This window comes from Procambarus clarkii, chromosome 52 (genome assembly GCF_040958095.1).
Source record: "Procambarus clarkii isolate CNS0578487 chromosome 52, FALCON_Pclarkii_2.0, whole genome shotgun sequence".
Classification (NCBI taxonomy): Eukaryota; Metazoa; Arthropoda; class Malacostraca; order Decapoda; family Cambaridae; genus Procambarus; species Procambarus clarkii.
Genome location: NC_091201.1, coordinates 22,985,080 through 23,001,404, shown reverse-complemented (window position 1 = coordinate 23,001,404; position 16,325 = coordinate 22,985,080). Strand labels below are relative to the sequence as shown.

At 37.0% G+C, this 16,325-nt stretch overlaps 1 protein-coding gene across 2 annotated transcripts in view; it reads left to right on the top strand.

The window, feature by feature from the left end:
• Positions 1-9,366: 9,366 nt before the first annotated feature.
• LOC123763673 (zwei Ig domain protein zig-8) overlaps positions 9,367-16,325 on the top strand; it is a 61,982-nt gene continuing 55,023 nt past the window's right edge. The window contains exons 1-2 of one of the 2 annotated variants that reach the window (XM_069304320.1): positions 9,367-9,425; positions 12,994-13,280. The gene's annotated coding sequence lies outside the window, so the exon portion shown is untranslated. Of the gene's footprint in view, positions 9,426-12,784; positions 13,281-16,325 lie in introns of both variants that reach the window. The other variant, XM_069304319.1, reaches the window with a different exon arrangement.

Genomic DNA, 16,325 nt, shown 5'->3' with positions numbered 1-16,325 from the left:
CCTTTACAGCTCACAAACAGTTCGCCGTAAACCCCTAAGCATACAGGTCACCTACCAACATGTGAGAAAATATGTAGTGTATGAAAATGTGTAGTGTAAAATATGTAGTGTATATGCATCCCTTCAATACGTATCATATACGTATTGAAGGGTTGCTAATAAATTTACAAACAAATAAATTTTAGCTAAAAAATAAATTGTAGTCTTCTATTGGGACCTTTGCAAATAGGGGTCACTTTGGCCCACATGATTGTTATAGATAATACTGTTCTAGTTAGCTAATGGTAATTAGTCCCTAATGAACGCATTACTTACTGTATTCTCTAATCATGGCACGTATAAACTTCATCCACTTCAGACCGTCCGAGCACTTGCCGGATTTCGTCCAAATGGGTTTAAATATAAATATAACTCATTATATTGACTCAGACATTGAAGCAAAATTAGTGTGTAACACAGATGAAGGTTTCCTTATCTCTGTTATCAAGTCTATATTGTTCCAAACACTCAGGTCTAATAGGATGGGAAATAACCGACTCCCAAAGGCCTGAATGCATCAGTATAAAAATCTATGATTTGTTCAGATCCGAAACCTATGTTTATGGGCAGCACAAAACCTCTATCAGAGTGTACGAGACAGTGGTTGGCAGGATCAGGTTTGTCTACCGTTACCTGTGGCAGGTGGCTACAGGTGTCGGATCTCCCAATCCTGAGCATTCCAGGTACAAACTCTATGAACAGGAATTTGGTCATTATGATTCTTCATGATGAAATAACCCAACTATTTCTATCTCTCCCCCAAATTCGACCCCGGGATTCCCGATTATGAGTCGAGAACAACCGCAATTGTACACAAGCATCCCTGAATCATTTCCTCGAAAGCCAAATCTGTTTTCAGATTAATAAAATCTGACACAATCATTATGTGGATCTTCATTACTAAGCTGATTTTCAGATCATGGATAAGTTAAACAATAAACTAAGAACAAGAACTGGGTCATTTATCACGTCAAATCAGGTAAGTCGAAGAGAAAGAGCACCCCGGGAGCGAAAGTTCAGAGTAGACCTTGCAGCAAACCAATAAGTTGAAAACAAAAATGCTCTTAGGAACAGAGAAGCGAGAAAAAGAATGAGAGAGAGAAGAGCTAAGCAGCGTTCGTTACCGAGGCTCAACTCCTGACAGTGTACAGCGAGAGATAAAAGCATCTGCAGAAACAGAGGCAAAAAGTTGAGCTTTGATCGCTGCGTCCGAGAGCTTATTAAACAGGGAGAAAAGATTAATTGGAAGCTGACCAGTTTATCGGATGATTACATTCCCAGTACGGCAGAATCAAAGAACGTTGTTCACGTCAGAAAGAGAAACAACTCTTATGTTTACTTTGAGTCATGGAGCAAGAGAGCCGCCAATTTCTGAAAATATTGGAGAGAGAGAGAGGAAGAGCATCGGAAAATGCGTAAACCTTCAACATTAGAGGCTGGAAGAGGAACATTTTCGAGTATTGCTTTTTGGTATACTACTCTACCGAAAAACTATTTTAATATCCTGAGATAAAATTGTGTTACTTAGATTACGTAGATTATATTATGTTACTTAAATTATATTTACGCAAGAATCAACAATTTACGTTTATTATTCATAAATGTGGGTTTAGTACTAAGTCATTAGCACGAGATGGTTTAAGTCTTGGAAACAGAGGGGAAAAAGGAGTTAACAATAAAATCTCCCAGTAAGGAAAAATTTCAGGATCGATAAATTGAAGGCAACAGACGAATATGTTCTTATTAAGTCGATGTCATCAGTTTTCGAATCATTTCATCAGTTGCAGGATCATCATGTCAGTTTCAGAATCAACTGAGAAGTTTCGGAATCCTGTTATAAGTTCAATAATCACCTTATAAGTTTCAGAATCATCTAATCAGTTTTCGAATCATCTTACCAGTTTCAGAATCATATAATCCAGCCTTCATCCACACCGTTACTCTGAATCAGCTTTCATCACAACATTTGCAAATTCAAATCCCTACTTTAACAGCTAATGAAACCTTTATGACATCTGGAAGTTGACCTAATTCTGTTCTATTCATCATTTTCTTATATTTCCTTTCTTCTACATGGCCTCATATTTAGATTTGTATTTTGTATTTTGCTTCTCTGTTCTGTCTTGTTTGACCTGACTTCCTATGTTAATTACTTCCTTCCCCTTGACTTCACCTTCCTTGCTGACTCCTGCTAAATTCCCCTGACGTTCCTTACTGACACCGTTCCTCCTGTAAAAACCATAAATGGTTTTATTTAATCAATTCACTCAAAGTGTGGCGTCAGTTCACTCAGAAAATTGCGTCGTCAGGCGGTCGAGCTCCTAGACAATAAAAAGTCACACTTATGAGGCGCTAATTTTCACAGGTTGGGTGAGGTCAGGTCGTGTCAGGTGACATTTGCTTAAGCTAAGCTGATAATTGCAGACAGTGGCTGTCTTTCCATCGAACAAGCCGCTGAGTGTGATAGCAAGATAGCCGGAGGCTATCTCCGGTAGGCAGAGTTTAGGTCCTGGTTCCCCCCTTTAAGAACCCGATCAGTTAAATGTACATTTGTGATAGCGAGGATCCTCACTCTTCATTGAGGATCCAGGTCGGCGGGGGTCCTTGACTGTCAACCCTACTCAATCCTCTCTCTTACCAACTTAAACACCTCGGTGAGTTGAGCGCGTTGAGATGTATTTTGAGTTCCAAACTTATATGTGGTAAAATTCCAGGAGCAATCCGCCTTTTAATTCTCAATTTATTGTGTGGTGACTGACTCATAACCAGTATTGATTTTGGAAAGTCAATGGATTATAATTATCCACCCATATTCTTGCATCCTCATGAACATGTGTAATAAATGGATAATCTCTAAGTAATTATTACCTTTAATTAATTCGAATTCACTCTCCCCCTTTTATTAGTATAATTTAAAGCTTACTGTAGGGTAAGGTAATTATCGGGAGAAAGCGCTAAGCCATTACGACCATAAAGCACTTGGAAGGGATATGAGGATAAGGATTTAAAATAAGACAGGGAGAAGGAATGGTGCCCAATCACTTGGACAGTCGGGGATTAAACGCGGACCTGAAAGAAACGAGAGCGTCGCTCTACCGTCCAGCCCAAGTAGGAAGTTTCTGCGCCATATGTTGGAAAATTTTCAGGTGTTTAGGTAGCAGGGAGCAGTCCTGCCATCTAAACACCTGCCACTTGAAGATCTGCCACCTGAGTGACGATGCTTCAGTCCTTCGACTTCCGTTTCTCTTAAATTCTCGCTTGTATCCGAATCCCTTTTAGGACCGGAAATTACCTCGAGGATTAACTGGATGAGAAGTATCGACACAGATGTTGGTGGAGATCGCGTTAATGGTGACAGATGTTGATGTATATCGTGTTAATGGTGACAGATGTTGGTGAAGATCGCGTTAATGGTCACAGATGTTGATGGATATGGCGTTAAGGTGAAAGATATTGATGGAGATCGCGTTCATGGTCACAGATGTTGGTGGATATCGCGTTAATGGAAAGATATTGATGGAGATCGCGTTAATGGTCACAGATGTTGGTGGATATCGCGTTAATGGTCACAGATGTTGTATTAGCTAGGTTAAATCACTCTGCCCTTACCACTGCTATAACTTGGTCACGTGTTATGAAATAATAGCCAGGGATAAAAAGCCGGGGATTTCCAAATACTAAGGTAAAGTGTGTATTTTCTCCTCACCGTCATGGGAAAAGGAGCCTTGGGCTACGAGACTTGTGAGGTCTAACTAGAACTCTCTCCTCTTGGTTACAATTAGCTTCGTTTACCATCGGCAAGTAGTTGGAGGAGAGGGTCGGCCAGCCCATGCATTTACACAGTATTATATCCTATGATGTTGAAAAAGGAAAAACCTAATATACATATATATAATACGAGAAACATTTCGAGGCAATGGAGTTACTTGAACTCGCAATCTGGTGATTCCCAGATGCCTGCCTTAAGTAACTCGGCCACGGTAGTTCAATAGTTGATGAATTCAGAACTCTATTGAGTTCTCTGGGAAGGTCTGGAGGCTCCAAACCTGGGCCCAATCAGGGGTTTCTAGCCAACTTGACCACACTCGGCCTACGGTACCACCCTGTTGTAAATACATATGTATTCGGTGTGCATTGGGGCACCAAGGAGAAGCCCCACTACAGTATGGATGTGTCTCTGGATGTAGATGTGAGCCTGGATAGATGTATAGATACCGACAGATTGATATATGGATGGTTGGATATGTAGATGTATGGATAGATGGTTTATAGATTGAGAAGTGGGAAACAGACAGACGCCGGGTACCCCACTAGCAAATATATCTACATATACATATACATAAACAAGGGAACCCATTAAAATATCATATAGAGCATTGATGAATGTCCAGCACTCCTCATCACGGACTTCGACGCTAATACAGTTCAAAGGCTGAGTTTTCAGGTCAGGTGATGAAAAGTCACATGGGAGGCCGTTTAAGCGGAACCCAAAGCATCAACCCCTTTGATACCGTTGGGTCAAATATACACATATAAAATACTTAATAGCTGCGAGGAGAAACATATTTACTTTAACTTATTTTTATGATATTCAAGTTTGATAAACAAATTTTGCTAATACTTTACACTATGGTTAAACGAACACTCAAATTACTAGGTGGATGCGATGGGAAATAAAAACAATTATCCTCGTTACTTGGAATATTGTTTGTTTGAATTTAAAAAAAAATCATAAGCATTTTCTGATTACTTTGAAATGTTTCCAGAACCATTCCACTCCATTTTCATATATTTTTTTTCCTCTGAAAGTTTTATTTCAGTAGTCAATAAAACCGTGACCCCTGGAAACAAAATATCAAAGTCAGAAGTATCTTCTAAAGGTCTAGGTAATAGTTGGTCTTTCCTACTGAGCCCACCCACACACCTTTGGCATATATATATATATATATATATATATATATATATATATATATATATATATATATATATATATATATATATATATATATATATATATATATATATAAAGCAAGTTATTAGCTTTTACATTAGCTTGAAAAGTGGGGTCTATTTTTCCTCTATTATATCTACTACATATATTTCTCTCTAAAACACACACACACACACAGGATATATCACTTATGTCAGACCAATCCTGGAATATGCAGCTCCAGCCTGGAGTTCATACCTAGTTAAACACAAGACAAAGTACGAGAAGATTCAGCGGTATGCCACCAGATTCGTCCCGGAACTGAATGGTATGAACTACGAGGAAATGCTAAAGGAGCTGAACCTCACGGCCCTGGAAAACAGAAGAGTAAGGAAGACATGATAACCACATACAAAATTCTCAGGAGAATTGACTGGGTGGACAAAGGCAAACTCTTCTGCACGGGTGGAACATGAACAAGGGACACAGGTGGAAACTTAGAACCTAGATGAGCCACAGAGACATTAGAAAGAATTCTCTCAGTGTCAGAGTAGTTAATAAATGAAAAACACAAGGAAGTGTTGTGGTGGAGGCTGACTCCATACACAGTCTCAAATGTAGGTATGATAGAGCCCAGTAGGCTCAGGAATATAATGGCATTCAACGAATATATGGGCTTCCTTAGTATATATTGTAATCCCTGGTGTACTTAGAAATCATTACTATATTAAAATCCTTGTTATATATAAATAAATATATATGATGAACCTCAGTTTATGTATGGATACTAAGTTCATATAGGGGATCTTTCGCATCTAAAGGAATTATTAGCATATATGGAAACGTTTGGAAAATATATATGATTTTTTTTTCATAATTGGAAATCTTTGTATACATTTGGACCCTTGGCATATTCAACAATCCTCAGTATGCTCCCCATGACGCAGGGGGTGTGGTAAATGCATTGAAGAGACACACTACTGGTCTCTGAGAGAAGGGAAATTCAGGGCGTGTTAGTGAATGCAGTCTCGAGGCACAATAAATCGTTGTCAGGAGAATTGCACGTAACGAAGAGTTCACTGCTTGACAATGCCACCAACAAAGCCGTTTCCGGGTCCGGAAATGGGTAACTTACGGGTTTGAGAATGGTAACTTCCGGGTCTAAACCAGGTAAGTTACGGGTGGAAAACAGGGAACTTCCGGATTAGAAAGAAAAAAATATTCCCCGACTTGTTTGATAAGATTTCTTACCCATAAATTTAAGAATTTTGTTTTGTTAAAAATGACTATGTGGATTGTTCGTCAGCCTGATGCTAAAATGGGTTTTATAATTTTAAGTGTTATTCTTATTAAAGAATAATACTATCATATGCAGTATATTCATAAGAAAAAAAATCCATGAAATAATTTACTTTCAAGGGATATTTGTATAATTTGAAAATCCTGAATCGAGCATTGGGGTCAAAATTATTTTTTGTGTGTGAAGTGTAATTAATATTCATATTATAAATATTTTACTAATTAGAATCAATTCATAAATAACTATATTATTTGCCCAATTAAGATATATCTCAGCTAGAGCTGCAAAGTTTTGTTCTAAATGAAGTAATAAAAACATATACAAACAAGTTATTACAATTTGCAATTCTGATAATGCACAGGACTTTTCTTCGTAAATTGGAAAGAAGTATTAGTGTTTTGGCAAAATATTATATATATTAATGCATGTGACTTAGATCTGGATCCCGTATGACATCCAATCCCAGTATGATTAACATTTCAATAACCATTCATTCATCATATGTCTTTGTTTATTTTTTACTGATTTTTTTTTACACAGGTGGGTAGAGTAGATGATTTTTGACTTCTGAAAAGCTTTAAGCCTGCTGACAGTCCAACATTTCTTTATCGTGGTAGTTTTTCATGGAACACGACCAGCCTGTTGGCTTATAACCAGGTTCACAGTCACTAACTGAGTGAACAAGCGTGAGCAGTAAAGAATTAGCACCTCGCTCAGCACTGGCGAGGTGCTGAGCAAGAGTGTGTTGCTACTACTACTAACAAGAAGCTATTTTACTGGGATGGTAGAGATATTCATGAAACTGCTTTCAGACAATGCTATATAGATTAGGCAAAAAATCAAGTGAGAGTGGCAAAGGGGATTTAGTAGGGCCTAAATTGGCTGCAAGAAAAGCCAGAAAAAGTGGAGGATAACGAGAAAAATGGCCACATAAATAATGGGGAATGAATGGTAAGGATCTGAAAGCGTAGGGAGGACTTCACCACGATTCTCGCGCCACAATCGCACATGAAACTCTACCGTCATCAGCCATAGCAATTTAGAAGATATTTAGAAGATATTATCAATTTATTAGATATTAGAGTCTTTAAGAATATAAAAAATCAAATATTCTTCAAAACACTATAGGGAGGTGATGTAAACATAAGACTAAGAATTACGGAACTCATTACCAGCCCCTCTCAACCATGGATATATATCTAATATATTCAGGAAACCATTAGGATAAAATATATTATTTAGGGACACTGCCGAAGATCTATTGGCCCATACGATGCGGCTCCTATATATATATATATATATATATATATATATATATATATATATATATATATATATATATATATATATATATATATATATATATATATATATATATATATATATATATATATATATTCAGTCAAACTCCGTCATCAACTAATCAAAGTACCGTGTCTCCCAAACTAGGACCTGATCAAGAGAGGACAGAATATTAATTCATAACGTAAAGATATAATAACAAGGAAAACTACAACAACAGCAGAGATAAAGCTGGAGAAAACAAGAGCAATAAATCTTCACAGAATTTATCTCGGAAACAATGCTTCAGGTCTGGTTTATCTTCAGGTCTGACTGTAGAAATTTGTTTCTTTCCGTTAACAATTGTTGACGACGCCAAACTGTTCAGAAACAATAGCATTGATGATGGCTGTAAGATGTTTTACGAAGGCCATATCAAGCTGCACAAAATTTCTAATAAATGCTTACTAGATTTCATCCAAAGTAAATGCATTGCAAAAGGAATTGGAACAGGAAAAAACAGACTAAAAGAGCAGCTCACACAGGGAAAAGGAAACACCTCAAAGTATTAGAGAAGGAAAAAAAAACATAACCAGGGGACAAAAATACCTTCAAACATCCCATCGCAGTCTCACACCACGTAATCACAGAAACAGAGAACGAGGAGATTGAGAATATCAGAGAAACTATCAGGAATCTAGAGAAGGCTGTTTTCAGATCACTGAACTACCAACGTAAGATGAAAATAGCTGCCTTCTAAAAATACAACGCCAGCAGGAAACCTTTACTTTATCAACTTCCAAAATAATTTAAGAGTGTATATACTTGTAAATATTATTCTCGATTTATGGGGGATTGTGGGTACGAAGACTGTCTGAAAGAAAGGCCAACTACGATTAAAAATAAAAGAGCAGAAGGGGACATCTTCGAGACATTTAAAATACATAGAGGGTACTATGTATTTTATAATAAGGTTTAATATGAGAGGCGATTCAGAATGAGTTGTAAGAACGAGAGTCTATGTATGAAGTTATAAACTTATGAAACAGTAGCTGAAGCTCAACCCATCGCAAGCATTTTAAGTGCGTTTTCATTCAATAATTACATAGCGCGACTTTCCATTTGAGTATAACTAACGCAAGGCGCCTATTGCTGTGCACCGTGACCTCTGACCTTACTCCCCCGCCACAGATGGCTCACCTTCACATCATACATGAGACACTGCACAACCTGACCTTACCTGAGCCCTGTCATTCTTCATCACGTCGCCTCCCACAGCCGCCGCCTCGCCGCTTTCTCACCTCTCGACCACATTCTTTCACAGAATTTCAGGATAACTTTATACATTTATTTTCATCTTGGCTACATATTAGCCTTTGCTGACACCAATGAATAGCCTTTGAAAAGTACAATGATGATATAGATCACGAATATACCGCTAATATTTTTGAAACATGTTTAAAAAAGAATAGGTCCTATATATTAGGTCAACAACAAGTGACTTCCACTTAATATATCATCAACTGTAATGCCCTTAAAAAAACGAGGAGCGAAGCCGAGCTGTCTGCTTTAAGAGAGGAAAACCATCCATAACACCTTGGCGAAGAAAGAGATCCTGAGAGACACGGACCCGTCATTACTCAGAACCTACACCCACTTCCTAGCACCTCTACAAATGGCCAGCAATCTACCCCAGCTCATCTGTAGACAGCTTGAGAGAGAGAAAGGTATTGAGATTTAGCGAAGTTGGGCGTAGTGCGCATGTCCGGGCCCGCCTACACCTCCCCCTTCCCCACCGGCCTCAAGCACTCGGCCAGGGACACATACTGTGATGGTGCAGTAGTCTGGTAGCGCCAGTCCGGGTCAGGCTGGGAGGTGGGTAGGACGGAGCCCAGGGAGCGAGGGAAGGGCAGTGTTAGAGCAGGTCAACCTGTACAAGATGCAACACAGGACCAGTGGTGGGGGTGCCAGCGGCTACCTCAACATCAAATGTGAAACTGTGATCATAACTTACACTTAATTACGTCTATTTATACTCCTGGACTTGAAGTTTCTCATGAGAAAGTTTCGCCAACGGACTCTGGCAGTGTTTTCATGTATTAATATTATGCCGTAAGACACGTGGACGATGTGCTATGTAGAGAAAAACAAAACAAAAACAGAAGTTAACTGAAGTACATTTCTGATGACCATAAGATGTGTTTCAGGAACTAATAAATATTACAACCACACCTGCTGTGATCGTTGAATTGGCAATTGTCGTATATATTGATTCTACTGTTTGATCGTTTATTTTACTGGCGCGACAAAAGAAATATAGTTGCTCTGATCATCAAAATTCAACGTCCCAAACACTTTGATTTATCGTAGAGAAAATAGTTTTGATGCTTCCTGAATGTTTATCAGTTCTTGCTAAAAGGCGCAACATATTAGAAAATCCAGCTGTGCTGCATTGATTATCAGAACCATTATTATGAGTTGAGTTTCAAGACTGCATATTAAATTACTAGAAATAATCGCGTGTTAATTACACTTATTAATAAACTCACATTAGTTCCAGTTCATCTCAAGTCAATCAAATAAAATGTTTGATTGCTTGAAAATGGTCCAGGACGGACCGAAACGTCGTCTTCCCTTCACTTTCTAGTGTGTGGTTTGGTCAACAAAATAAAATGTTTATAAGTTTAGATAATGCTAAAACTTTCTGCGTTGATTTAATCAAAATATTTAAATTCGAATTAGTACGAGTTTACCATAGAGCCTGGCTAATGTTACATCATACGTCACTTATGAAGGCAGTGTATGCCTACACACACTCCTCCATAGTTCTTCAATATAAAGAGGTAGATACATATACTTATTAACAACAATTGTGTATATAATACTCAAATATATGGGAAATTAGATCCCTTGTGGACTAAACCAGACACTAGAATTGAAGAGACGACGAAGTTTCGGTCGTCCTGGACCCTTATCAAGTCGGTCCAGGACGGACCGAAACGTCGTCGACTCTTCATTTTCTAACGTGTGGTTTGGTCAACATATCTTCAGCCACGTTATTGTGACGATCCCTTGCATGATGAAATTTTATCATGCTGTTAACCTTCATCTTGTGAGAGATTTATACCAGTCGAAGAAATTTTGCGCCTTTGTGGTAAGCACTTTCCATGGCAACTGATCTCAAGCAGCTGCTTGTAGTCAAGCTTAGAGGGAGTAGGGAGCCCTGCTTGTAGTGAGGGCTCGCTGACTGACTTCACTCAATAAAAATTGAGTGAATAGAATAACTCAAGGATATTCAGCATATTTTCCTAAAGTTATTCATTCAGAACTCCTTGTACTTGCAACCTATAGCTTCACTCGGCCTCCTACTTTATTCCCATCGTTTCCTTGCATACGATCTATAATATACACACATTAACTCCGACCTCGCCCGTACAACAATGTTGTTTTGATTTTTTGTTTTTCAACAAACACACACACACACACACACACACACACACACACACACACACACACACACACACACACACACACACACACACACACACATATATATATATATATATATATATATATATATATATATATATATATTTATATATATATTTCTTAATATTCATCATTCTTCAAGCTGTTCTATTTTTTCCTCTATTGAAAATGAGCTGAGATGAGTATAGTAATTTTCGTAGAGCTGTCAGGTGGTTTTGACAACTGTCAGGTGGTGTAAAACAGCTGTCAGGTGGTGCCAGCCTCCTGAGATAGCGCGGGCAAATATAGGTAGCCAAGATTACCAGAAACCTTAAGAGTTAATGCAAAGTTTGGCGTCGAGTGAAGGAACACAGGTTATTGTGTATTATTAGTTTTCTTCCTGCAATCAGATGTGGGTCGTCTCCTCTCACCTATAGTCATGCATTCACTCGGCTCTCTTACCTGCATTCAATCGGCTTTCACACCCACAGTCATGCATTCACTCAGCTCTCACACACGCATTCATGCATTCACTTGGCTCTCATACCCACATTCATGCATTCACTCGGCTTAGCCACTCAATTTTATTTAAGAGTTCTCTCTCCCTCTGACATCCGTTTTCTTTCTCTATTACATCCGTGTTCTCTCTTTTTATCATCTGTGTTCTCTCTCATGCATCCATGCTCTCTTTGTCCCTACATCTGTGTTCCCTGTCTTTTACACAGAGTTTTCAATTTCTAGTAACTGTGTTCTATCTTACTACAGTACTGTATTCCCCCCAACAGACTTCAAACTACAGCATTCACCTAATATAGTTGAGTGTCTAACACTATTACACTAACACTATAACAATGGGGTTTTTCCTCACGCCTCTGACACCTCATTAGTACTCGCAATTCAGTTAATTTCTTACTAGAGTAATTCGCTTCTTGTCTTCACTTCATAAGAAAGACAAGTCTCTTTAATTTAACACTAGTAAAGACTTTAAGAATACAAAAAAATAGCACTTATCTCTCAAAGTCGAGAATAATATATATTAAAAATAGCCACAATATGTTTTTAACTTGCTATGATAATTTGTTATTGTCTATTGAGTGCTTCGTTTTTGGGGCGTCTATAAAAAAAGTCTTTATCGCTGTTTTTGGTGAGTGATTACAGGTTCTCTCGTAATGTACATTTCTTTATCTTATCGTTCCCTTATTTTGCATTCATTCCTATTTCAGTTTCCCTTAAATTCTTTCTTCTCTTCCTGCTCGTACTCTTTCGAATATCATTTTATCCGTTATCCACACCTTTTCTTCTCGTCTGCGTCCTCTAATTTTCTTTGTGTTGTTCTCTTTTTTTTTTATCCCATTCTGTTTTCTATCCACTTCCTTGCACTTGCCACATTGCTGTTCTTCCCTTCGTGAAAATTATTACCTGGCTCAGAAATGATATTATTTTGTTGCTGTTGGCTTATCTAAATCACAAGTTACGAGCTCGATTACATTTTTCCTCCACAAGGAAGGTAATTATACGTAATAATAAGTAATTTACTTCATTTTTAAGTATGGGTGAAAATAGGTAATTATCTCACATACATTAGTTTAGAAGTGTTAAGTGTTTTGAATGCCATAAATGATATTAAAGAGAAAGTCTTATTAGGACAAAGATTTATAGATGTGATTTTTTATTTTATATGGTTAAAACAGTGTGTAAATAAATATAATCTACTCTAGATGCCGAAGAAAACTATTGTTTTAGGCTGATTAAAATTATTATTCTAGGCTGCGGAAAACTTTAGTTTTTTACCGGACAACTTTTGCTGTAGGACACCAAAAACTATTGTTTAAAACAGTAAAAACTATTTGGCTACTGGAAATTATTGTAAAACACTGAAGGAAACTATAATTTAAGGCTAAAAAGAAATATTGTTGCTTATGGTTAAAGAAAATTGTTGCTTATAGCTGGATGTAACTGCTACTTAATTCTGCAGAAAACTATTGTTGAAGGCTGCAGAAAAACTGTTTTGACAGCAGAAAACAATTGCAAGCACAGCCACAATAGTTAAGTGGAACGCGAGTGTGATCAAAAGGAACATTATACTGGAAACGATCGTAATAAAGAACACTGAACCTTAATTATTGTCAAGTGCCAGAAGGTGACCTTCAGTGTATATATATATATATATATATATATGTATATATATATGTATATATATTTACGTAGTTTCGATCTTTAGTCTATATATTCTACATTTCTGCTGCAGCGACTCGATCACAGGTAAGATACGCAGTTTTTGTCTTAAATCTATTTACATTTTGGAGTAAGCTGAGGTATTTTGGATTAAGTGTGTCTCTGTTTCTGTGACTATTTCTGTGTCTGTGTGTGTCTGTATGTGTCTCTCTCTCTCCGTCTGTCTGCCTGCATTGTTTAGAAAGTTTGTCTATTTGCACTATTTGCATCCTTTAATTTTCATATTATTTAATACTAGTATACGCATCTCGGCGTATACTAATTTCATCAATAAATTGCATGATTACAAAAACAGTTTACTGAACAGAAAATATTCTTAGCACTTCTCCATCGTTTAGGTAGATGGGAGAAACGAGAAAAAGGAGAATTTAAGTTCTGTTGTCGGAGACAGGTAGACTGTGTATATGTATTTTTTCTTTAGGCTTGTTTCAAGGTCCCTCCAAGATCAAACTGTTGACCCCGCACAACATTTCTCTTACTCCTGGAAACCTATTTACTGCTAGGTAAACAGAGGCATTAGGTTGAACGAAAGGCTCACAAACATTTCTGTTCCGGCTGGAAATCGAACCCGAGATCCCCGATTGAGATTCAAGAACGAATGTAGCTGTACTACTTAACTGTTGGATGCTGAAGAGTTATACAGAAAAACACTGATGTCAGTTTGGGAATATATCCGTAATTATGGCTAAAATATGAAAGATTTTGTTTACTCGAATTCAGTAAGTCCTGGAACTCTTAAGGTCCTCCATAGTGCGAGGACCTCTTATTTCCGAAGTCTTACTTATGATCCACGAAGCTGTTGTTGTCATTGTTCCATAAGAGATGGAACAGATGGAATAATACCATCTTCAAGATGGTAATATTAGTATTAATTATTGAATAAATCCACTAGGACCATGATGAGGGTTCAAACTTACGTCCAGGATGATCCCAGACGCGCCTTAATCGACTGAGCCACGACATGGTAAAAGAATTGCAACCGGGATTGCTATTCCCCTCATACGGATCCTGCAGCCTCTCCGAGACACCAACCAGGGTTTTACACAATTCCCCCCATGCACCCGGGCTCTGTCAACACTCTGTTCTACCTCTTCGCCCTTCAATACACACAGAAATCCCAATAGTGTGATATATCAATTGAATAAATGAATCTCCTTTCTCCTTGTGGATTTATTCATCTGATTTATCACGCTATTGTGATTTCTGTGTAGTGTATTAATTTTATTGTCACATTATTATTATTATTAAAATCAGTTAGTTCCATGAGAAGGATTCGAACTTATGCTCTGGGTACTCCCAAGCACCCGCCTTATACCACTTTGCAATACCCAGAGAACAGGTTCGAATCCTCCTCCCGGCTCCAACTGATTTTCTCAGAAACACATCACGTTAATATGACTTTTGTAATATTATTATTAATTATTATTATTATTATCATGAATATAATTATACGTATTATAATTGTTATTTGCACTAAGCGTTAATACCTTATAAAATAATTATCGTAAAGGTATTTAAGAATTTAAATTCTCCTCTCACTGTTGAGTGCTCTCTCTCTCCCCTCACTGTTGAGTGCTCTCTCTCCTCTCACTGTTGAGTGCTCTCTCTCTCCCCTCACTGTTGTGAGTGCTCTCTCTCCCCTCACTGTTGTGAGTGCTCTCTCTCCCCTCACTGTTATGAGTGCGTTCTTCTTTCAGTCTTGTAGACATGTGGTATTGAATATGACTAAAGAGAATATTCCCATAACTCTACTTCGAATTTTAATGGACCTGACAAATAATGCTATATTATGTGTTTCACTGAAGCACCATTATAACATCTTCGAAGGCAGAGGAAAAGTGATTGCAAATTAACAAAGGAAACAGGAAATGTTGCACTACGGTTGAGGAGAGGTATTACTTATTAGAGGGTACTGTGTAATCTTTCTCTAATATGGCTGTTGATAGATGGGTAAGACTGTTTTATAAATAGCAAAAGGCAAAGTAACCCTTTGCCCTGTACCAGTCAATACTCTCACTAGCATTACTGAGGCACATTCCTATATATATATATATATATATATATATATATATATATATATATATATATATATATATATATATATATATATATATATATATATATATATATATATAATATATATATATATATATATATATATATATATATATATATATATATATATATATATATATATATATATATATATATATATATATATGTCGTACCTAGTAGCCAGAACGCACTTCTCAGCCTACTATGCAAGGCCCGATTTGCCTAATAAGCCAAGTTTTCCTGAATTAACATATTTTCTCTAATTTTTTTCTTATGAAATGATAAAGCTACCCATTTCATTATGTATGAGGTCAATTGTTTTTTATTGGAGTTAAAATTAACGTAGATATATGACCGAACCTAACCAACCCTACCTAACCTAACCTAACCTATCTTTACAGGTTAGGTTAGGTTAGGTAGCCGAAAAAGTTAGGTTAGGTTAGGTTAGGTAGGTTAGGTAGTCGAAAAACAATTAATTCATGAAAACTTGGCTTATTAGGCAAATTGGGCCTTGCATAGTAGGCTGAGAAGTGCGTTCTGGCTACTAGGTACGACATATATATATATATATATATATATATATATATATATATATATATATATATATATATATATATATATATATATATATATTAGACTGAAGTGTTGAAGCTGACATTGTTTCTCGAGACTTTCAAAGCAGAGACAGGGTCAAAAGAAGAGAGAGAGAGAGAGGGGGAGAGCAATGTAAAACAGACAAAACTACTAAGAAGGACCCAGACAATAAAATAGGAACAATTAAAACCATAGAGAAGGGACAAAGCCCTCAATATATAAAATGGTCTATGTTAACTTTTTGAGTCAACAACTTTACAGATATATCTGTATAATCTGTTTATCATGCATAGCAAACAGTACCCATTAAATGACCTGTGTAATTGAACAATTTTCTATTCAATTTGGTTAATAAAAATAGGAAACAACTAGTAAATAGCTACGTATGACTGTCGACAGGTTTTTGTTTATTTGTAACAAAAC